This window comes from Carassius carassius, chromosome 4, assembly GCF_963082965.1.
Source record: "Carassius carassius chromosome 4, fCarCar2.1, whole genome shotgun sequence".
NCBI lineage: Eukaryota > Metazoa > Chordata > Actinopteri > Cypriniformes > Cyprinidae > Carassius > Carassius carassius.
Window position 1 is genome coordinate 20,199,882 of NC_081758.1, and position 20,591 is coordinate 20,220,472.

At 36.8% G+C, this 20,591-nt stretch overlaps 1 long non-coding RNA gene across 1 annotated transcript; it reads left to right on the top strand.

Annotated features, from left to right (window-relative positions):
- The first annotated feature begins 5,547 nt into the window (after window positions 1-5,547).
- On the top strand, window positions 5,548-11,482 carry LOC132130214 (uncharacterized). Its single transcript, XR_009428689.1, has 4 exons — window positions 5,548-5,781; window positions 8,042-8,216; window positions 8,475-8,617; window positions 10,487-11,482. It is a non-coding gene; the product is annotated as an uncharacterized LOC132130214 (long non-coding RNA).
- Window positions 11,483-20,591: the final 9,109 nt, after the last annotated feature.

Below are 20,591 nucleotides of genomic sequence, written 5' to 3' on the forward strand. Positions count from 1 at the left end.
AGCGATTGTTAACGTACTGAGTCTATTTTTGCTGTGCTGCAGGCGCTGAATTAAAGTGAAAGCGCATTGTTCGTGGGAAAAATGAACATGGATGGACACGGAAATGCAGTAATTTCACAATAAATGTATACCAATTAAAGCTGTTTCACACGCAACCCAAGGGTTTTTGGCTAGGTTTAAAACAAGAAAAAGTGCACTTTTAGATAAGCAAGGAAAACAATATATATGTTCACTTTTATGGAGGCAGAAAAACTAAATGGAGTATGTGTGAAACAGGTGTTACAGGGAAGATGGATGCTGCAAAAACTAGTAGAACATGACACAGAAGAACATGTGCCAAAAAGGGAACCATTTTATGAAAGTGCTGTGGGACTAAAAGCACGTCTTGGAATATCAACCAGCAGAAAATGCATTGTACACCTGATTATGCATGGGGAAAAAAAACCCTCATAAACCTGGAAACCGGCATAATTTAGAAAAAAAACTGATATAAATTTGTTAAAACTGCCCAGCACAAGTATATACTGTAAAATATCCTTTGTGAAAAGAAAATGTTTTAAATGGGAAACAATAAACTTAAACCATGCCCAAGTTAAGAAAGAAGATGGAAAACAGACACATTTGTTGTAAATGGCTACATTCATATTTATCCATGTTAAACATGTAAACATGAGCCAGTGGATGGATTGTTAAAGTGTTTCTCGAGCTCCTACTCAATCCAGAACTTCAAACAGCCTACAGTAAAGTCACTGTATTAGGCAGCAACATAATCTCAGGACAATGACTTTAAAGTGCCGAGAACTCTCTGGGATGAAGTAAACCTGATCCTTTGCTTCTCTGTTTTACTGGAATGCTTCTAGCTAAACAGAAGAACCGTCAAATGGCCAGTTGTTCCTGGTCAGAATGAGGGGTGTCATTCAATCTATCCATTCTGGCTAACAAAGAAAAGGACAAATTTTTCAAAGCAGTTTCAAGTCTTTGACCCAATTCCAATCATATTGTGACTGCCAACCTAAACAAGCTATTTGTTTTACACAGGTTTGATACAGGCACTTTTCTATATTTTATTATTTTATATTTTATTCTTCTAATTAAAAGTCTTCTTCACCAATTATTTTCTCGAAAGCAAAATGGAAAGCAATGCAGGATTTTTTTTTGTTGTTGTTGTTTGTTTGTTTGTTTGTTTTTGAAGCCTTTTCTTAGATCCTCAAGGCAAAACTAAAGAAAATACTAAAGGAAAAGCTGTATTCCATAAAAATTGCCAATAGAATGCATTTTTCTTTTGTTCTTGTAAATATTGCAAGCACTAAACTAAGCCAGTGTGATGGTCCCTGATTGGATATGACCAGTTAACAACAACAAAAGACCAGGACCTCCTGCCTCCTGACATTAAAGTCTCTGCCTTGAATAAAACCCTACTTCAGGCTAGAGGGACAAAAACGGGTGCATTATTACGAGAACTGAAGGAACATTTAGTGCACCTTATGAAAAAATGACTGATTTGATTTCAAAATGCACATGATGTTCCACAAAGAGAAAGAGCATGCATTAAGTTAATGAGGCATCAAATCCAGGTCATTAAAACACTACACAGAAATGAAGGCAAGTAGCATTTAAAATGCAAACATCTCACATTTTCCACCAGGAAGTCATAAAGAATCATGTGTTCTATGTTGAAGAGACAGAGAGCAGCATATTCTCTAAAGGTAGGATTACTAGAGGACTAATAGAGTTGATTAATATGAATGGATGTAACGATTCACTCAACTCATGATGCGATACGATTCATGATACAATTTCTCATAGATTTAAGAGACTTAAGACAAATTATAAATTAAATGAAAATGCTGTATGATCTAAATTAAATTGTATAATTTAGAAATTTGAAGCAAAAACAGAATGGTCTGATTTTAACTTTGTGATATTATGCTACATAAAACATTTGAACAAGATAAAAACATCAGATGGGCTGAATGAGATGTGGATTCACTCTCTGACAGCAGGTGGCACTTATGAAGCAGCAGTGATACAGCGTTTCCTTGGTTACCATTGTAAACAAAGCACAAAAGAAGAAAAGAAGAACTTTTGTTTTATGAACAAATGTTCATTTAAAAGCAGCCTACAATAATGTTACCGTCAGCATTGTTACCCCTTATAAGGTTCTGTATACGGCTCCGATGAGGTTTTGTTCCATCTTCCAAACAGTGCCAACTCACACCAGGAGCAAAGCAACTGGATTCTAGGGATGGGTGTTTTCCGCAAATATCACATTCGAATATTTGAGCTCACAAAAAATAAATATTCGAATATTCGTTTATTTAAATTAAGTTTAATGAGACTGACATTATTATATAAGTACAGATTAAAGCAAAAAAAAAAGAGAAAAAGTGAACAAAGAAAAAAAGTGAACAAAGAAAAAACGTAAAGCAGCCTGCAGCAATTAGGCTATTGTAGAACGTAGCCTACACTTAACTTTGAAACTGTCAGCAAATCTTTTTTGCTTTTTTTCTATTGTTTTACATGTTCTTGTTAAGAAATACGGGCATGTAAACATGATCGGGGGAAAGTCGGCTCCTTAGTCTGTTAACAATAAGGCCGGCCGCAGAGAAAACGCGCTCTGACGGCACAGGCATTGGCGGGACTCACAAATAACAGTGTGCTAAGCGAATAAGTTTTGTGAAGCGCTTCGTGGTTTCGTTTCACCACTGAATGGGATCCTCATCTGGTGGAATACATGGCTCCAGCAAGAACTGTTCCCTACTCGTCTCGGCTGGACTCTCTGTAATCATCGCTGAAGAACTGGCTCAGCCTTTTCCGACGAGTGGGCATTGCATCCTCTTCATCGTTGGTGGCGGCGGCTGCATCCGCACCACTCACATCAAGGAAAATGTTCTGATAATGTTCAAAAAAGTTTTTTTTCTTACTTACTTACTTTCTTACTAAACCTGAGATGTTTATGCCGAAAGTCTAGGGCGGACGTGAGAAGAGGAGTTTTCAATGCATTCTCCAAGTTAGCGGTGTTTATTCGTTGCTTGAGAGATGCCGCAACAACGGCATATTTGAAGTACTGTAGAAGACCGCAGTTCTTAGGGGCCGTTCACATATCGTGTCTTTTGCGTGCTCAATGAGAGCGTGTCATGGAGCATGTCATGGTTGCTTAGCAACGGCAGACGCCTCAGGAGCGCTTCTGCCCGAGCGCTTTGGAAAGAAGGAGAAACCGGCGTGCCTAGCGTTTTCCACGCGTTTTTAGGCGCGATATGTGAACGGCCCCTTATTCATTCATTCATTATTTTTTGCTCGCATACATCTTCAATTATGCCGTGGAGAATCACAGAAAGTGACATTTTTGCGAAATTCGAATATAATTTTTATTTATAGAATAATTAGAGCAGAACGGGTGCGGGTCAGGAGGATATCTGAATCACAGAAAAACATTAATTCTCATGTGAGTGCCTACATGTATCATAAAGTGAAGACAGTTTCCAAAAATATTTAAAGTCCATGGAATTAAAAAGATTGCTGAAAGATATAGGCAGAGTGAACGATAGAAGATTGAGAGAGTTGTAGGTGAGGACGTGGGTGCTATTACAAGCATCTTTGGATTTATCCTGTCCACTCAATATGACACTTTAAAAAAAGTTAAGTGGGAAGTTGCAGTTTAAGATTAGCAGTATTTTTATTTGAATTAATTTTGGTTTATTTTTTATTTAATTTTCAGTTTTTATTTGTTTTCATAGCATATAATAATAAGAAATGCTAGTTGAGCACCAAATCAGCATATTAGAATGATTTCCTTACAAAGAAATTAAAAACTATTTTTGAACAACATATATTGACCTGGAATAAGTAATAAAACAGAATTACAAGATTTTCATTGTCAATAGACTTTATGTACAATTAAAATCTACCAGAATCGGTTTAAAAAACCAGCCTAAAGTTTATGGTAACCTATCCACATTATAGTGAGAGATTCTCTATGCTAGAGATGTTTGGTAGGCTTGGAGCGATGGTAAAGGGGTAGATTAGATTTACAAACAGTTCTAACCAAGCAGCAAAGTGGAAGTAATTTTCTCTGTATAAACAGGCGGCAGTGGCAGCGTGGATTTTACAGCCTGACAGAGAGAAATGTAGGTGACAGTTCCCTTCACCACGAACTGAGCTTTGATTCCCATGTGCAAAGCTTTCTCAGTAAGGTGCAAATTCAGGAGGCTTCTGCCATATGTCCACAAAGGCCTGAACAAAATGAAGAATGTCTATACAACACTGGACCACATTGAGTTTCATTGTATGGACAAAATGGTAAGGAGGTTTTTAAACTGTAGTTGTTTTATTTCAAGCAGAATCCTGCTGTTGATAACTAATGCATGTTGATACAGAAAAAATAGAACAGGAAAAATATTTAATAAGGGACACAGTGGGCCTCATTTATCAATCTAACGAAGAAACGAGAACAGATCTTTGCTCACAAATCATGATTCATGAAATATTCATATGCTATCAAATTACCAATCTCATTGTACAAATGAGGTCATCCTTAAAAATATTTTGGTTTGCAGTAGCAGTAAATAATTAAAAAAAAGGGGTCGGTAGGTAGGTCTATGTTTTTTTTTCAAGTTTCAATGTAAAAAAACAAAAAATACAATTTTGATGATGGTGATTACGTAGTTATGAATTTAAACAAATTAGCATATCGTGACGTCACTGACTGGGTCTTCAACCCGTGCCTTCGGGCGCATCATTGCAAACCTCATTTTGATGCAGGCTATATAGACCACAAACAAATAGAAATCCTTGTCAAAAACATGTTTATTGCATGAATTTCAGGTGAGAAGAAAAAAAATTAGGTACTGCTTTACTTGCATCCAGCGCTAGGTGTCAATGCAACCTACAAATGAGAGACCGTTTACTTTGCTTTCTTGGGTTGTCACTTTTGTAAAAAAAAAATCCTGTTTGATTTGAGTGACAAGTGTTCATTGAATCAATTGTAAAACCGATTTAGCATGTCTAGATGCACTTTATACAGCAAATAACACCAAATATAGGTAAATCCACGGACCACAGGCAGGACGAATGTAAAGATTCAATATATTGGTAAAGACTAATATTTCTGATGATTTATTGGCGTGAAGTTTCGTGCACAATGACAAACAGGAGTGGGTGCATAGTGCTTATTATTTTTTATTATAATTATTGGTTATGCTTTAAATTTTGTCCGTATGATGGCAAAATCACTTTGATAAAGAAGAGATTTTTTTCTGTTTGTTTTTTTTATTTTTAACAGTGGATTCTAATCTTCAAAAATGACCTTGTTGTATGATTTATGTCTTTTGAGTTCATCCTTCAGATTAGACTATAGAACTGTAGTGTTACTTGTTTAGGATTCAAAATGTTATTTGCTCTTAATTCACGTCATTATATCCTATTTGAGCAATCTTCTTGTACATATATTAGACCAAAATGTCAAGTTTGCCTAGGAAAAGCGATTATTATACCAGCAAACTCAAAATTGGATTAAAAATGAACAAACTAGGCAATAAATACTTTGTATAGTACACTGTAATGAATTGCTGTAAAAATTACAGCATTATTTTACAGCCGCGGGCTGTTTTTTAATAATACAGCATATTGCTGTAAACTGCAATACATTCTGGGGTCACGTGTAGGTCTGACTCAAATATACAGAATTTTGCTGTAAATTTCAAATCTTCAGAGCCGCATCGTTACGTCTTCAACGGTCGAGGAGATTAACGTTAAAGGCAAGAGGAGTGATTCAAAACTGTGGTAAGTGACTTGACTTCAGTTTTTTTATTTTTCTTGTTTGGTAACTTGTAAAGGTATCTACATTCGCGGTTTATACTGGTAACCCCAGATTCAAGCATCATCCGTCTGCGGGGCGCGAGGCAGACTTGCGCGGGGTTTCAGTAGCGCGGTCGCGGTAGGATTTCACACATCGGCGCTATAGCGGCTATGGGCAGAAAATCTCTGGGTTCCTTATGAATGACATGTTTCAGTGCTAATAGTTTATATTCACGGTAACTTCGTGTTTATCAGCACACTTCGTCGTGATTATTTTATGATGTAACGTTAAAACAACTTTGCACAGGCAGTCATCTGTTAACACGGGCGCCGAAATAAAACGCGTTTCTAAAGCCTCGCGGTCAGTCAGGCCGCTCACGGAGGATGTGTGTGTCATATAAATTCTCAGTGGTGCGTAACCAGTGAGATGTAGATTTTTTGAGCCTTTGCTAACTTCAGGTAATGTGAAAACTTTAACATATCTGTTTGATTTAAAGTCTATTTTGTATAGTTAGCCTAATTTATTACCATAGGGCAACCAAATACTTTTTCCTTGAAATTATTAAATATGCTATTTATAGATATGTGTCTATATTTATGTCGGCAGGCAAATCTTGTGTGTATTTTTGCACAGGGTGCACAAAGGCACCTTATCAGTGCGGTGACACTTGAACAAATGAACTGATCATGCGCGACACTGACCAATAAACAAACGAGTTGACTTGACTTATTGTAGTTGTAGAATATTTTTCTTTTTTTTCTTAAGTTTTATTGCCCCTTTGACTCGAATCTTATCATCAGTTGTAGTGATGGGAAGTTTGGATCATTTTACTGACTCGGACTTTTGAGTCTCGTTCAGCAAAATAAACGAATCTTTTTTCCGAGTGATTTCGTTCATTTTAGCAAAATGTAATTAAATGTTACGTGTTACTTCCCCAACACATCTAGTACTTACGCAAACGTTCACTCTACAAACCATACAAAACTAAAATGCTATAATAAACAGAAAAGATGAATTAATTCTTTACCTGGGTCTTCAGTCTGTGGTTAGCTCACCTCACCTCTTGTCTGACAAGAAGTCTTCGGGTTTAAGTCGTTCCTTAATCACGTGACAGACCAATACACTATTTCTGATATTTGTTACTGTTTTTGTTTCCGTTTCTTGAGGATCTGTGGTGTGTTATCATTTTTTGAATAAATAAAACCCTGTTATAAATAAAGTATTGATTAATTTGTATTTTTGACTGTCTAGTAAATAAACACTAGGCTATATAATAATATAATAATCCTAGCCTACAATACAAAGTATTTATAGCCTAGTTTGTTCATCTTTACTCCAATTTTGAGTTTGCTGGTATAATAATTGCTTTTCCTAGGCAGACTTGACATATTGGTCTAATATATGTATAAGATGATTGCTCAAAAAGGACATTATGACATAAATTAAAAGCAAATAACATTTTGAATCCTAAACAAGTAACACTACAGTTCTATAGTCTAATCTGAAGGGTGAACTCAAAAGAGTTAAATCATACAACAAGGTCATTTTTGAAGATTTGAATCCAATGTAAAAAAAAAAAAAAAAAAAAAAAGACAGAAAAAAATCTCTTCTTTATCAAAGTGATTTTGCCATCATATAAAGCATAACCAACTCTTTATTTCCACATTCAGTGTTATGGAAAAGTACCATCATGACAGAAATTAAAAGCAACAATTTGAAACCAGAAATGCATCACATAACTGTAAGAGTAAATAATAATTATTATATGAAAAAAAAACCTACTATGCACCCATTTGTAAGGAAGGTGGTAAATTAACTAATCACTCTAGCCAATGTTGTCACGGGACAAAAGAACGAACAACCCGAAGGTTTAATGTTTCACATTAGGAGGCATTTTGCTGCATAATCAATCCACCATTGACCATATGCAACTATGGAAGCTCAACTTCCATAAATGAACTGAAAAAGCTCGCTCTGCGCCAGTGGATACACACAGTTATGTGCACGTCACTGACTGTCCGGGCAAGCCCTTCCACGTTTCAGAGATCCGCCTTTTACTTTCTGTCAACATTACATTATCAATTTACATTTAGAAAATAGATTTTTGACATTTGTGAATCAATTCAGAATTGTCTGCTTATGCATTGCGATACATTTAAGAATCACATTTTTATCCCACCCCTACTAAATATAGTATATAATGTAAATGTAAAAAAATTACTACTGTGATATTGATTGTTTTAGGAGACACTTTGACAAGTGGGCACTGGATGCTGAGTATTGAAGGCGAGGTTGTGTGTGAGGGCCCAGTTTCCTGTCCGGCCTTGCCACTCTGTTAGCTGCTTATTACTTGTTTAATCTTGAGTACCAAGAGGAAGCAGTGTGTACCTTGGAGTTCATTCAAAGGTAATGGTTTTGGGTAATGGCATTTTATAGATAAGTTATATCAGAACATTCCTTTTAATAATGTTATGTTATAAGTTATATATATTTCTGTTGAGGCCTTTAAAACAATGTTTCTTAAATCGAGATGAGAATATATTTGTCTCCCAGTTTAACACCATCAAGCTATTGAGTTAAATGTTTTTTGTTATTTTTTATTAGTGGACATCTCATACTTTCTGGGAGGTCCTAAAACCGATCTTAATTACATATTGTCTGTTTCATGACCCTTTAGGTGCTCTGTGAGAGAGGAACCAAAGCCAAGGGAAAAGTGCCATCGAAAAAAAAAAACAGGACAAGTGATACAGAGGAAAATGTGTGGCAGTCAACCCACATGTTGCCACTCTTCTGTGCAAAGTAATGGATTTCCAATGGAATGTAAGGATACACACACACCAAGATTGCATCTTCCTTTTATTGTTCTCTATCTGTCTCTGACTGTACCTCTCATCCTCTATCTGTCTCTGACTGTACCTCTCATCCCCTATCTGTCTCTGACTGTACCTCTCATCCCTCTATCTGTCTCTGACTGTACCTCTCATCCCTCTATCTGTCTCTGACTGTACCTCTCATCCCCTATCTGTCTCTGACTGTACCTCTCACCCCTCTATCTGTCTCTGACTGTACCTCTCATCCCCTATCTGTCTCTGACTGTACCTCTCATCCCCTATCTGTCTCTGACTGTACCTCTCACCCCTCTATCTGTCACTGACTGTACCTCTCACCCCTCTATCTGTCTCTGACTGTACCTCTCACCCCTCTATCTGTCTCTGACTGTACCTCTCACCCCTCCATCTGTCTCTGACTGTACCTCTCACCCCTCCATCTGTCTCTGACTGTACCTCTCACCCCACTATCTGTCACTGACTGTACCTCTCGTCCCTCTATCTGACTCTGACTGTACCTCTCGTCCCCTATCTGTCTCTGACTGTACCTCTCATCCCCTATCTGTCTCTGACTGTACCTCTCATCCCTCTATCTGTCACTGACTGTACCTCTCACCCCTCTATCTGTCACTGACTGTACCTCTCACCCCTCTATCTGTCACTGACTGTACCTCTCACCCCTCTATCTGTCTCTGACTGTACCTCTCACCCCTCTATCTGTCTCTGACTGTACCTCTCACCCCTCTATCTGTCTCTGACTGTACCTCTCATCCCTCTATCTGTCTCTGACTGTACCTCTCATCCCTCTATCTGTCTCTGACTGTACCTCTCATCCCCTATCTGTCTCTGACTGTACCTCTCGTCCCTCCATCTGACTCTGACTGTACCTCTCACCCCTCTATCTGTCTCTGACTGTACCTCTCGTCCCCTATCTGTCTCTGACTGTACCTCTCGTCCCCTATCTGTCTCTGACTGTACCTCTCGTCCCTCTATCTGACTCTGACTGTACCTCTCATCCCTCTATCTGTCTCTGACTGTACCTCTCGTCCCTCTATCTGTCTCTGACTGTACCTCTCGTCCCCTATCTGTCTCTGACTGTACCTCTCGTCCCCTATCTGTCTCTGACTGTACCTCTCGTCCCTCTATCTGACTCTGACTGTACCTCTCATCCCTCTATCTGTCTCTGACTGTACCTCTCATCCCTCTATTGGTCTCTGACTGTACCTCTCACCCCTCTATCTGTCTCTGACTGTACCTCTCACCCCTCTGTCTCTGACTGTACCTCTCATCCTCTATCTGTCTCTGACTGTACCTCTCATCCTCTATCTGTCTCTGACTGTACCTCTCACCCCTCTATCTGTCTCTGACTGTACCTCTCGTCCCTCTATCTGTCTCTGACTGTACCTCTCGTCCCTCTATCTGTCTCTGACTGTACCTCTCATCCTCTATCTGTCTCTGACTGTACCTCTCATCCCTCTATCCGTCTCTGACTGTACCTCTCACCCCTCTATCTGTCTCTGACTGTACCTCTCGTCCCTCTATCTGTCTCTGACTGTACCTCTCACCCCTCTATCTGTCTCTGACTGTACCTCTCACCCCTCTATCTGTCTCTGACTGTACCTCTCACCCCTCTATCCGTCTCTGACTGTACCTCTCATCCTCTATCCGTCTCTGACTGTACCTCTCATCCTCTATCTGTCTCTGACTGTACCTCTCATCCTTCTATCTTTCTCTGACTGTACCTCTCATCCTCTATCTGTCTCTGACTGTATCTGTCCTCCCCTATTTGTTTCTGAAAGTATTATTATGTTTTGCAATAAATCTAATGTATTGTCCTCTTTGCTCTTTTCAATATTTCTAGTCACACTTTGAATCCTGGGATGGAACTTCATCTGGAGCATAATTGTTATTTGGTCGATTTTTATCTGTTTTTGATGGAAAGTTTGTATGAATTCTTTGGCCAAATCGGTCTATTCTTTAAGTGATGAAAGCTATCTGAAATTTTCTTTGTGGTTTTTAAAGGATTAGTTCACCCAAAAATGAAAATTCAGTCAATAATTACTTATGTCGTTCCACACCCGTAAGATCTTTGTTCATCTTCACAACACACATTAAGATATTTTTGATGAAATCCAATGGCTCAGTGAAGCCTGCATTTCTAGCAAGATCATTTATTTTTTCAATGCCCAGAAAGCCACTAAAACATTTAAAACAGTTCATGTGACTACAGTGGTTCAACCTAAATATTATAAAGCGACGAGAATAATTTTTGTGCGACAAAAACCCCCCCAAAACAATGATTTTATTCAACAATATCTAGTGATGGGCGATCTCAAAACACTGCTCAATGAAGCTTAGAAGCTTTATGAACCTTTTGTTTTTAAATCATTTGCTCGGAACGTGTATCAAACTGCAAAAGTCACATGAACTATTGAAATTTCAAAACACTTATGACGTAACGAAGCCTCGTTTACTGAAATCATGTGACTTTGGCAGTTTGATATGCTATGATCTGAACCAAAAGATTCATAAAGCTTTGAAGCTTCATGAAGCAGTGTTTTTAAAAAAATCATCCATCACGAGATATTGTTGAATAGTCATTATTTTGTTTTTTGGCACACAAAAAGTATTCTCATCGCTTCATTACACTAAGGTTGAACCACTGTAGTCACATAAACGGTTTTAAATATGTTTTTAGTACCTTTTTTGGGCATTGGAAAAGGAAATGATCTTGCTAGCAATGTAGGCCTCACTGGGCCATCAGGTTTTATAAAAAATATCTTAATGTGTGTTGTGAAGAAGAACAAAGGTCTTAAGGGTGTGGAATGACATGAGGGTGAGAAATGACAGAATTATCACTTTTAATATGACCATGTTGGTCATGTTTTGGTTGTAACGCAGTTTGAATATTTCTTTGTGTCAAGGTCCATGATGGCCAATATGTTCCAAGTAATTAAAAAAAAATCATGCCAAAATTTTCATGTCCATTAAAAAAAAAATGAAATAATTTTAAAATAAATAAAAATGAGTTCAAAATAATGTACTTTTTATGGCATTTTTTCATGTAAATTTGAAAGTGATATATAACATTTTGACCTGTTTTTTTTTAAGATTTTAGAATTTTTATTTTATTTATTTTTTTGGTGAATTAAGTTATGCATTATACAACACTTTATGCAGTTAAAAATTGTTTAAAGCATATGCAGTTAATAGTTTACATTTACAATTCAGCTGCCAGTCATTAATTCAGCAATAGGGAAAATATATTGAATGCTATCATTTTACATACTTTGAAAAAAGCATATGTGTATTTGATAATAATAATTATGTTAATTGCCATATACAATATATTAAAAATGCAGTATATAATTTATTTTTGGTAAAAATGCAGTATACAAAATATAAAAAAATACTGTAAATTTTACAGTAAAATACTGGCAGCAGGGTTGTCAGCCAGTTACTGTAAATTTTACAGTAGTCTTGCTGTAATTAAATTTACAGAATGTTACTGTAATTGAGAATACAGTAAAAATCTGTAAATTAAATTACAGTAAGACTGCTGTAAAATTTACAGTAACTGGCTGGCAACCCTGCTGCCAGTATTTTACTGTAAAATTTACAGTAATTTTTTAACAGTGTAGGCTTGGATTATTATATCATTATATAGCCTAATGTTTATTTACTGATAGATAGTCAAAAAGACAACATATAACAGGGTTTTATTTATATATAAAATAATAACACCACAGATCCTGAAGAAACAGTAACAAAAACACAGTGATAGAAATGTCAGAAATAGCGTATGGCGCTGTCACGTGATTAAGGAACGACTCGACCTGAAAGACTCATGAGATGAACTAATCAAATCTCTTTCCGGCTCAGATTGCATTGGTTTAGCGTATGGGGCTCTCACGTGATTAAGGAATGACTTGAACTTGTCAGACAAGAGGTGAGGTGAGCTAATCACAGACTGAAGACCCAGGTAAAAAATCAATTAATCTTTTCTGTATCTTATAGCATTATAGTTTTGTATTGTTTGTAGTGTGATCAACGTTTGCGTAAGTACTAGATGTGCTGGGGAAGTAACACGTAACATTTTAATTACATTTTGCTAAAATGAATGAAATGACTCGAAAAAAAGATTTGTCCATTTTGCTGAACAAGACTCAAAAGTCTAAGTCAGTAAAATGATCCGAACTTCCCATTCGCGCATATGAAGCTAAAGCCCTGAATAAAACAAAAGCCATTCTAATCTTACTGGTCAGTGATCGACTAATGAGCTTTGGTTGTCGGTAAGGAAAACAACCTAAATGAACATAATGCTGTCATTCTATAATTCTCCACCAGATTTATATGCTGTGCGCATGTTCAGGCTAAAAAAGCTTGCATACACGAGCTGAGAACAGGGGCCTGTTCCATGATGGTAGATAAACTAATTCAGAGTAACAGGATTAGTTTTGAGTTGACAAAACCAAACCTCTCCAATCTGGCTTTGTTGGTACCATGATGCTGTTCATCAACTTTCTTTGTCAACTCAGGCTTTGATCCAGAGTTTGTGGAGCGTGTGCACATGAATGTGTGACATCACTGGCGAACAGCCAATCACGAGCCTTGAACACAAAGCAAGTCTGATTTACAGCGAGATTCAAAACTAAAAGTTAAGAGATTGAAGAATGCAACAAATTTAAAAGTCATATGAAACATGAAAGAGGACAGATAAAATAAATGAACTTGCTATATCAGTGCAGTCACAAGTGAAACTTGAGTTAGTTTATACATTTGAAACTATAAAATGATAGAGATTCAAACATATAAGATCAGATTTTTTTTTTTAAATAGTGCTGTGTATTGATACTACAGCTTATTTATATTACATGATCTGAATATACATTCATATTTATTTAAATTGATTTATAATAACTGTTAAACTAAAATTGCTTGTGTGTAATGGATAAATAATAATAATAACGATATGAATCATAATAATTATATAAATCATAAAATGACATAAAATTATCATTAAAGCCAGTCTTTTTATTTATTTTTTATCACTAGTGACCTTCAATTTTGAAGCAAGATGAACTGGGGGAGTGACTTTGTCTCAGACATGTGTCACTTCTCTCACATCTGATTGGTCCAACTTCAGTATGAGATCTCTAACCCAGAACGTAACCTGCCCCGGAGCAGGTTAGCCGTGGAGTGTAAGTTACTACGGCAATGAATGCCTCTAAAAGCCAAGCCACTTACATGGTACCTTAAACCCAGGATTGGTGCAAACTAACCTGAATATTACCTGGCCAGCCAGCTAATCCTGCTTCATGGTCCAGGCCCCAGATGTGAGATTTGATTGTATAGCCACCATTCATGCCAAATTTTCTGTTATACTGTACATTAATTTCTTAAATGAGGCGCAGTGTGTATACAGAACCGTCCTATTGTTTTTAAATTGACAGTAGCATTTATTCTGTTCACATGGACAAGAAGTAAAATTCATATACAGTTGCACACTGTATGCACATTTAAACCTCTTCTCATTTGAAACAACCACACTGCCACCCATGAACAGCACTCAACTTTAAACAAATGTTACAGCCATCTCACTTTTAACAATAAGAATCCCTCTGCAAAGCAAGCATAAAGGCAGACAGGGATCTCACATTCTGTAATATGGTCTTTCATCATGTCATTGGTGAAAGGAGGCTTTAGAAGACATTAATCTTGAAATAGTTTGTTCTTTATACAACTAGGACTACCTCCAAAAGATGTCTCGGCATCACAAAGACTTCTTCCATTCACAGTCTCGGAGCAGAACCGCACACAGTCAACACCCTGTGGACCAGCCAATTTTCCTCAGGATTAGCCCCATACAAAATATGCTAGCACAGGTTTATTGTGGTCTAAGAGGTCACAGACTTCTTGAGGAGTGCAACTGGAAAATCTGAGGAAGCCAACAAAGAAGATTTTAAAAATTGCCTGCTGTTGAAATGATGGGTGAATGCATCCAATAAATTATATTTGAATGCGGAAAGGCTCTTGTTTCAGATACACCAAACAGAGGTTTCAATTCTGAAAGTGATATTTGTAGGTTGCTGACAATCCGTTTCACTAGAGCATAATAATATCTTTGTGAGAGTCTCTTACAGACTGTACAGTCATGGCCAAAAGTTTTGAGAATTACATAAATATTAGTTTTCAAAAAGTTTGCTGCTAAACTGCTTTTAGATCTTTGTTTCAGTTGTTTCTGTGATGTACTGAAATATAATTACAAGCACTTCATACATTTCAAAGGCTTTTATCGACAATTACATGACATTTATGCAAAGAGTCAGTATTTGCAGTGTTGGCCCTTCTTTTTCAGGACCTCTGCAATTCGACTGGGCATGCTCTCAATCAACTTCTGGGCCAAATCCTGACTGATAGCAACCCATTCTTTCATAATCACTTCTTGGAGTTTGTCAGAATTAGTGGGTTTTTGTTTGTCCACCCGCCTCTTGAGGATTGACCACAAGTTCTCAATGGGATTAAGATCTGGGGAGTTTCCAGTCCATGGACCCAAAATTTCAACATTCTGGTCCCCGAGCCACTTAGTTATCACTTTTGCCTTATGGCACGGTGCTCCATCGTGCTGGAAAATGCATTGTTCTTCACCAAACTGTTGTTGGATTGTTGGAAAAAGTTGCTGTTGGAGGGTGTTTTGGTACTATTCTTTATTCATGGCTGTGTTTTTGGGCAGAATTGTGAGTGAGCCCACTCCCTTGGATGAGAAGCAACCCCTACACATGAATGGTGTCAGGATGCTTTACTGTTGGCATGACACAGGACTGATGGTAACGCTCACCTTTTCTTCTCCGGACAAGCCTTTTTCCAGATGCCCCAAACAATCGGAAAGGGGCTTCATCGGAGAATATGACTTTGCCCCAGTCCTCAGCAGTCCATTCACTATACTTTCTGCTGAAGATCAATCTGTCCCTGATGTTTTTTTTTTTTGGAGAGAAGTGGCTTCTTTGCTCTCCTTCTTGACACCAGGCCATCTTCCAGAAGTCTTGGCCTCACTGTGCGTGCAGATGCGCTCACACTTGCCTGCTGCCATTCCTGAGCAAGCTCTGCACTGGTGGCACTCCGATCCCGCAGCTGAATCCTCTTTAGGAGACGATCCTGGCGCTTGCTGGACTTTCTTGGACGCCCTGAAGCCTTCTTTACAAGAATTGAACCTCTTTCCTTGAAGTTCTTGATGATCCTATAAATTGTTGATTTAGGTGCAATCTTAGTAGCCACAATATCCTTGCCTGTGAAGCCATTTTTATGCAACGCAATGATGGCTGCACGCGTTCCTTTGCAGGTCACCATGGTTAACAATGGAAAAACAATGATTTCAAGCATCACCCTCCTTTTAACATGTCAAGTCTGCCATTCTAACCCAATCAGCCTGACATAATGATCTCCAGCCTTGTGCTGGTCAACATTCTCACCTGAGTTAACAAGACGATTACTGAAATGATCTCAGCAGGTCCTTTAATGACAGCAATGAAATGCAGTGGAAAGGTTTTTTTGGGATTAAGTTAATTTTCATGGCAAAGAAGGACTATGCAATTCATCTGTTCACTCTTCATAACATTCTGGAGTATATGAAAATTGCTATTATAAAAACTTAAGCAGCAACTTTTCCAATTTCCAATATTTATGTAATTCTCAAAACTTTTGGCCACAACTGTACACTGTCTATAGTTTTTGCCACAGTTTATTGATGACAGGTCACTTAGGATGAACTTTGATTCATTATGTGGCCATCTTACCTGAATTATTATGGTGGTTTTCAGTATATTTTAAAGTACAACGCAGATTTTGGTACTACAACTAGGAATGCATATGCCTGGATAATGACTTACCATATATGATATAACATGATTATATATTCAGTAGTGTAAACATTATAAAAATTTCATTAGACTGCTGTTCAATGTCTCAAACCACCAGCTTTAGGATATCATTAATTTAAACCGAGGTTATCAGGAAAATCAGTAAATACTTCCTGAAGTCTGCACAGGAAGGGCGACCATAATCATTACGTCCTGTCAAGTGACCTGAGGACTGTAGCTAAATCTGAAGAGTTTCAAAGTTTGCTCAACCTTATGTATACAGGGCAATTTATTTTTACTAGGGGCGAGTGGAGATTTATTATTAGAATTATCAATGTTGGCAACAGTTGATGAATTCTTTGATGAATAAAAACAGAAAAGTGTTTATTCAAAATAAATAAATAAATAAATAATAATAATAATAATATTTTATATATATATATATATATATATATATTCTAACAGTATAAATCTTTGCTATCAGTATTTATCAATTTAACACATCCTTGGTGAATAAAAGTTTTAATTTATTTAAAAAAAGAAAGAATACAAATTTACTGACCCCAAACTTTTGAAAGGCAGTGTATAGTCAGAAAAGATTTATATTTCAAATAATTGCTCTTCTTTTTTAACTTTTATTTATCAAAGGATCCTGAAAAAAGTATCACAGGTTCCAAAAAAAAAAAATATATATATATATATATATATATATATATATATAAATAAATTAAAAAAATTAAGCAACACAACAGTTTCCAGCACTGATAATAAATCAGTGTATCACAATGATTTCTGAAGGATCATGTGACACTGAAGACTGGAGTCATGATGCTGAAAATTCAGCTTTGCATCAGGAATAAATTAGATTTGAATGTATATTAAAATAGAAAAACGTTATTTTACATCATAATAGTATTTCACAATAATAAATTTTTCGTTTATTTTTGATCAAATCAATGAAGCCTTGAGCACAATAAATTTTTAAAAACTTAAAAAAAGTTATAATACCAAGCTTTAGAACGTATATCAAAATTATTTTACTAAACTATAGACACATATTCTAATAAACAGTATATCAAAGTTTGAGACACAAAAACACCGAGCTACAGACCTTGAAAGAAACTGAGATCACTGCTCTTCCCTACAGGTGCCACTTAGTTATGAGAACTAAACCGACCATGTAGCAAACATAACACACACCTGCAAACGGATAAAAAAAAACTTAACCTAAACTGTGTTAAGGGGGAATTGAAAAACGTATGCTTCAAGACAAATTCTTTGCAAGAAACTCAATTTAGGCTACATCAAGTATATCGAACAGGTGTGACAAAACACGGGATCACAAAATATCGGATGACTGAGTAGTCTCAACACACATCATCTTAAGAAACATATATATATATAAAAAAAAAAAAAAAGATCTGACCCTGTTAACCATTAAAAATAGCCTATAGCTACTGTAGCTTATCTCTTATATTGCAACTAGTAGAGTCGCGCGACAATGCACCACAGTCCTTTATTCCTACGTTACATCTGCAGCTCAGATTCAGAGTTTCTTACATTACTGTCAGGATTAATTAATATATTTTTCCATTTATTTAATCGGAGACCAAATTCACCAGCTCAACATTTCCCACAGAAAGACCAGTGTTTGCAGACCTGGATCAGTTTTCGCACGCGCGCTGAAGTGAGCGATAACGTCAAGATTATAAACATGCAGCCAGCAGTTTTTTTTAAACGGAAAAATGAATTACCTTTCCTCCTAAGAAGTTTGTTTATACGTCCCTCTCCCGTGCCTGCGCTCCCTTTGTAAAAGTCCCGGCGAAGCGTCTTCTTCGCTCATGCGCACAAGAGCTACACGAATCGCGCTGAACACGACGCGAGGCACAATTCTTGTTCCCTGACGTGAGAGCGTGACGTACAAATGACTGACTACACAAAGGCAGTGCTCCGCGCGCTTATTACTGAGGAGACCAGCAGGTTCACTCGAATTCACCCACGTATATGTTTCAATAAAATGATTTAACGTTTATATTTTAAGTTGAATTGTTTATCCTATAGCTGCTCTTCTGGGGCATTTTTACTTTTTCCTCAAGCCATTCTAGCAATATGACAACTTTGCAAATGTGTTACTTTTATGTTGATTTTACTAAATGTTGAGCATTTAATTTTATCCATAACTTTAAGTTGAATGTTCTCACTTCTGTTCTAATTAATAGCCTACTGTGTTGCACTTATTCTGTTTTGACACTTATTGGGATTTTGAATAATCCAATGTGTGGCTGAACAAGATACAATGCAGGAACCTGCATGTAGAGATACAGCCCTGGTCTAAAGTTAACATGCACTTTGCAAAATCTGTAAAATGTTAAAAATTGCAACCACACCTGAGGTGAGACCCTTTGAGTAAGCCACCGAACCCCCAAATGCTACCTGGGTGCAGCAGCGAAATGGTTGCCCTCTGCTCCGTGTGTGTTTACAGTGTGTCTGTGTGTTAAATGCAGACCTCAAATTCAGAGTATGGTTGGCCGCACATCACTTCACTTTCACTTTTATTCTTACCTGGGTCATCTTTTTATGTGTCAATTTTGGAGGGTTGATGTGGGATGTTTGGCTTCATGTAGCAGGCCATTAATATTTTATACAGTATGAGAACATTTCTGATGGAACTGATAGAACAAGTCTAATAGCATTTTGGATGCTTCATGTCGGTAACACTTTACAATAAGATTTCATTTGTTAACATTAGTTAACTACATTAGTTAACATGAACTAAGACGGATTCTACAGCATTTATTAATTTTAGCTAATATTAATTTCAGTATATACTTATGCATTATTAAAATCCAAATTGTGTTTGTCAACATTGGTTAATGCACTGTGAACTAACATGAACTAACATCGAGCAACTGTATTTTAATTAACTAACGTTAACAAAGACTGATAAATACTGTAATAAATGAATTGTTCATTGTTTATGTAAGTTAATACATGAACTAATGTTAACAAATGACACATTGTAAAGTTTTACTGTTATTTCTTGAATAGAGGTAATTCTAAAGCTTGCTCTTTATACATTTTAAATTAGCAAATAGCATCATAAAAAACTAAAAATTCAGGCTATTTTAATGTCTATGTTTGTATTTATTTAAAGTGTATGAGAACTTTATGAGAACAAAGTTAATGCTGAAATAGGATCATGACAATGCTTCTCAGAATGCAGAACACTTAATCAGAACTGACCTCTAGTGGTTGCATTAGGTACTTCAGTATGGAGCCACAATACAAAAAAAAATAAATAAAATAAAAAGCATAATTTCATAAAGTAGCCTCGTAGAAGTCCTATCTGAAAAAGCTATTCTTATCAAACACTCTGCCATCACTGAACCTTTCTCTTTATAAGGCAAATGTTGAATATTCATTGCCTATCTTTTGCAATAAAAGTTCCCTGTGGCAATGTAGCTCTAAATGTAAATTGCACAACGCCGCTCCACTGTGCAGTACTGCTGCCTACTTTACATACTGTCTGTATCAGAGAAAAGTATATCTTAGTAAACGATCAGTCTATTATATACATAAGTAGTGTACTCAAGTATGTGTTGGGGGAACTACTATATTTGTTTGTTGGACTTTATTCTAGAACTGAACAACAACAGAAAAAAAATAAAATAAATAAAATAGAGGTAAAGCCTCTCTAAAACCAACAAACCAGCCTGTCTAGTATGGGAGACAAGCTAAAACCAACAAACAAGGCAGTGTGAAGACTGTACTTGAATTAAGTTGACAGCACTGTGGAAAATCATGCACCCTTTTTAGACCACTCAAACTCAAAAATGTGGACAGAAATCTTACAGATGATATTAAATGGGTTAACAGAAATGCCTCCATTCACACTAAAACTGCTTCTACTCATTGTGTAGAATAGCAGTAACCTCAGCACCTCACTATCATGATGACACAGCACAGGCCAAGGCGTGAGGGGCTTTCATCCACATCCCCGCTTCCACAATGCAACAGTTTTGAATCTTCCACGCAGTCAGTCAGTCAGTCACACTGTGCACTTCTCATTGGTTTAGCTCTCCATACACCCTTTTCTGCAGTATTTCCGCC